Consider the following 4,997-nt stretch of genomic DNA (forward strand, 5'->3'; position numbering starts at 1 on the left):
GCTGTGTTTAACCCTTGCATTGTGTTTCAACGTTTAACAAATGAATACTGTTTGGGCCAGAAATGGACGGCGCCAAAAAAAGGTCACCTCAAAGTTGTGAGATGTGCATATTTAACCTCCTCCAAAAGTAATTGTTCAATATGATCATGTCACTGACTATCATGACAAACTGGACCAGATATTTTAGTTTTTTCGTCCACATAGGACAGGTTTCCCTTGATATTACACCACTCGTTTTTAATCACAGAGCACACAAAACACATTAATTATTCATCAAACTGGCCACGACGCTCATAATGCGCATGTTGTTTTAATTTGCTGACATGGTTTTTTTTGGTATCTTACACATGTAATGTTTGTCTTGCATTCGACGAGGGGCAGATTTGGGAGAACCACATTCATTATGACGAGCGGCCCCAGCGGCCTCCACATGATGATGACAAATGTACCTCACGTCAGCAGAGTCATACGAATAATTTAATTTGTTTTTAATAACAAGACGGAACATTTTTACGACTACACAAAGGTTTTGCGCGTCCAGAAAATATCCCTCTCCACTGACTGCGACGTGAACAGTTCTATCTGATGTCATCCGCTGGTGGCCCTGGGAGCGTTCTGATTGTGTTTTGCAGGGGGATTTGTGACCACGCCACGTTTCCATTCCATCGGCATCGCCCCCCACTATGAGGCATTGGTGTGGAAGAGGGAGAGTAGTGAGAGAGACTCTTGTAGGTGCTGATACTTCATAAAGGCCTATTCTGGTTTGTGGTCAAAACTGGCCGAAGCATCGAAATCGCCTGCAAAATTCTTATAGATACATATAGTTGACACCAAATTAGGCAATGTCACCCGGCCTCAGGCTGAAACAAGTACGTAAACCAGCCTTTTAGTGATGATAAACACCCAAATCTCAAATCTGGCCAACATAATACAAGGGTTACCTTTAAATGACCTCCATGTCCGGCTGTTCACATTCCGGACCTTCTCGTCTGTTTAAATTGCAATGTGGGATTCGGGGCCGCTAGAGGGAGCTCTAGATGATCGCGACGCAACCCCGAAAAAAACGTAAGAGCGCCACACTCCGAATCAAGCGTCGACACTTCTTTCCTCCATCTTGGAAAGGTCAGACGCGCCTGACCCCAGTGTTCTGCCCTCGTGTTTTTTGACGAAAGAACATCGCTTGCGCTCGTTTGTTGCACTCGAGGCTGCCGCGTTCCACAGGGTGTTCCACCGAAGGGGGGCAGGCGGACGGCGAGTTGAGGCTGCAGATCCGGCGCACCAGCCGGGGCCTTGGACCCCCCCTCCTTCATGCAGGTGAGAGCATTTTGAGTCCGCTGTGAAAGCATAATCACAAAATGACTTGCATGGACGGTTTGCTGAACCGACACCTTGGTTTCGGTTGGATGCCCCCCCGCCCTCGGAAATATGTGTTTAAAAAAGGTTGTGTCGCGTCGCCGCTGCAAAATCGCCGCTGCAAAATCGCCGCCTTGTCCAATAGCTTGTGATGCCGGGATCAGTGTCGCCGGATCGGGTTGACCGTTTCCAGCCCAAACACAGCCTGAAAGTCGCTCAATCCACCAAATACCAGCACAGTTTTTTGAGGTTTTATTTGGAGGAACAGGGCAGGGCGACACCATCCCCGTTGCGACGTCTCTCTTGTAGAAGGAAAAAAAGAAACCCGCCGGTTATTTCACAAACCAGCCGTAACTTCTGATGTCATCCCGCCCAGTGCTATTTTTTCCAGCCCGTTGTGATGAAAAGCAGCTCAGCTGGACGGACACCCTGACGGACACCCCATCTGGCAAGACTGGCCGAGATCATGTGAGAGGCTGAGACATGTACCATGACCGATCAAAGACAGTCTTCACATGCACGTTGCCCTGTACATACATGTACTGTAGTGAAATTATTTTTTGGCAAACAGTGTACTCCGGAGACTAGGCCGGGCGTAGTACAAATACAAAAAAAAAAACAAGATACGAGTAAAGTTAATAAAAATAATCCATATAATAATAATTATATAATATGTATCCAGCATCAAAAATAAAAAATAAAGTGCTGGATCAAAGAAAACAATGTATAAATGTATATAATAATGTACATTGTGAAATGTTTTTTGTGCAATATACAATATGCTGTGTAATGTTTGACAACTGAGAATAATAATAATAATAATAATTAATAATAATAAAAGTAATAATATATACAGCATTCAAAATAAAAGTACTGGATCCACAGAAGCTATGTATAAATGTATATAATTATGTACATTGTGCAATATTTTTGTGCAATATACAGCAGTCTGTGTAATGTTTGCGAACTGAGAATAATAATAATAATAATAATAATAATAATTAATAATAATAAATATCAAAAAATATAAATCCGTGCCAAGTACTGAGGTGTGCAGTGAGGTGGACAGAGATTTGGAGCCTCTGTCCAGCTGCGATGAGCTCGGGAGGCGACGGACACGTCCGGCGTCACCGTGGGGGGCCGGGGGCCGCGGCTGTCCTTTCGGTGTGTCGCCCGGTGCATTCCGGCTTTAATGCGTTAATAAAGCGCAACAGCTGTGTCGGAGCGGCTCCGATTGCATCTGTGAAACCCCCACACCCCCACCCCCAACCCCACCTCCACCCTCTCCCGCCAGCGCAATCACCGTGGAGTTTCAATCCCCGGACGGCGCCGCATCCCATCCGGCCCGGGGGAAGCACCGTCGCGGCCGCGGAGCCGGAGCTAGAAGGGGAACGAACACCGGGCCGTTTCTCTCGCCCAATCAATTTGAGGAAGCAACGTATTTATTTTATTTTTTGGGGGGGGGGATGGGGGGGCCAATATAACAGATAGAAATAGGATAGAGAAATCCACTCAAGGTTTGGCCCCGGCACCGGCGAGATGGAGGGTCAAGTGCGGGAATGTGACGCCGGGGAACGCGTTCTCCATCAAAAAACAAAATTGGCTTTGTCCCGAGCGCCAACGTCCACGGAACCCGGCTCTTCCCGTGTCTTCTCACAACGGGAAAATGGGAAGAAGAAAACAAGAACAAACAAAACAAAAAAACACACGACACCGTTCCACGACGCTCACGCGGCCCCCACACCGCAGCAGCCCAAACCCGCCTCCGATTTCGCCGCCATCGAGCCTGTGCTGCAGCAGCGTCCCCGAGCCACGTGAAGGAAAAAAAGTTTTTTGCTTGTTTGTTTTTTAAGATTCGATCTGAGGGACAATTCTGTTTGCTGGCGGAGGTTGGGATCTGAGGGTTGTTTTTTTTGTTTTTTTGTTTTTTTTTGTCGGTTTTTACCTTACATCGTTACGGGTTATTTTACCTTTACATAATTGGCGCTTAATCTGGCAAAATAGGTGCGTGTGCGTGTTTATGCGTGCGTGCGTGTGATTGCACAGGCCGTGGCTGGAGCCGCCATTAAATAGCCCCGTGGCCCCTCTGTTGAATTAGTTTATTCTGCACTGGGCATAGGAGTAGGTGGCAAACAGATGGGCATCCATGAATTATGGAAATGATGGGCTTTGATTAACCACCACACACTCTGCTGGATAAAAGTAACTCGCCTGCTGCCAATTTATGAGATGCATTGGGCTGTGCTACTAATCAGTTAGCGGTTTGATGGACCCGGAGCCCGATACGGCCTTAATGCCTTATTTCTAGTTTGATTTAAGGAGTTTAAATTCCTCTCCGGGAAAAAAAACAAAAACCAAAAAAACCCCCCGAAAAAACAACCAACTCACCGGCCCCGTAAGGAACCGTGAAACGCCCCGCAAAGAGTCGTTTTATTTATTTTTTCCCCCCGCGGGAGCTGTCACTCATTTCCGGCGCCGCCGCACGTCTGTAAATAGGAAGTTCGGGCTTTAGGAAGGAATGCGATGCGTAGATGCGTCGCGTTCGCTTTGCTGCTCGTTATGTAAACACCAAAAGGCTCTCGCTGTTTTTTTGTTTTTTGTTGTTCCGTTCTTTTTTTCCTCTCGCGACGAGAGAAGAGCCTGGGACTCCCGGAGGAATACCGGGCCTCGTTTGATTCCCACGCCTTTTTTAACTTTATTGGCTCCCTGTCGGCGTGCGCGAGAAACCCAGAGATTTGTTTGTTTTCCGCCCGTGATCGCCGTCCTTCCCTGTTGCCAGATTCCCGGGGAGGGGGGGCCTTGAAACGAGAGACGGCATTCGCGGTGGCGGCGCTTCTTTGACTGGGCAGATGATGCCGATTCGGAACACCAATAGGGATTGAATGAAATCAAGATGATAGTGCCGTTTTTTAGGACGGCGCGTCGCGGTGATTTTGTATTTGGCGTCCGCTTTCAAGTCGAGGACACTTCCAGGGGGGCGCAATTTCCATTCCCGCTATTTCCGGGTTCACGGGAGGCGCTGAGTCACGGAACACAAGGCCGGCTCGGAATGATGACACAATTTAAAACATCCATTTAATATGGATTGTTTAACGCTCTTTGCTCGGGTACGTCACCAATCCATATTGAGACATACGGGCGCACCAAGAACTTCCCGCTGTGCCGCGGCAAAAATTAATTAAAGTTTTAGAGCGGTTTGGGCGACTCGTTGGGATTCATTGAATCGGAGGTGGGGGCGGCGCGGGGACCCACTGGACTTTATTTGTTTGAAATGGATGCCAATTACGTCAATAATGGAAGGCGCAAATTTAGTTCCTATAGGGACAACACCCACTTTAACCATCTGACACCAGCGTCCACACATAACGACACGCATGACGGCACACACACACACACGCGCGCACGCGTGTGCACACACACACACACGCGCACGCACCTCCCCCAACGCCAGTGTCCGTGTCCCTGTATACCCATAAATGAGGAGAGACAGCCTCATTCCCGAACCAACACGGAAAAGCAATTAAAAAGGAATTAAGGGTGTGCAGGGAGAAATTGGATATGATATCCGACGCCTATTGTAAATGTCAATGTTATTACTGTGTTGTTGTTTCCCATTCCTTGGCACGCCGTGCCCGTTTTTCGGG

This window comes from Zeus faber (genome assembly GCF_960531495.2).
Source record: "Zeus faber genome assembly, chromosome: 21".
Taxonomy (NCBI): domain Eukaryota; kingdom Metazoa; phylum Chordata; class Actinopteri; order Zeiformes; family Zeidae; genus Zeus; species Zeus faber.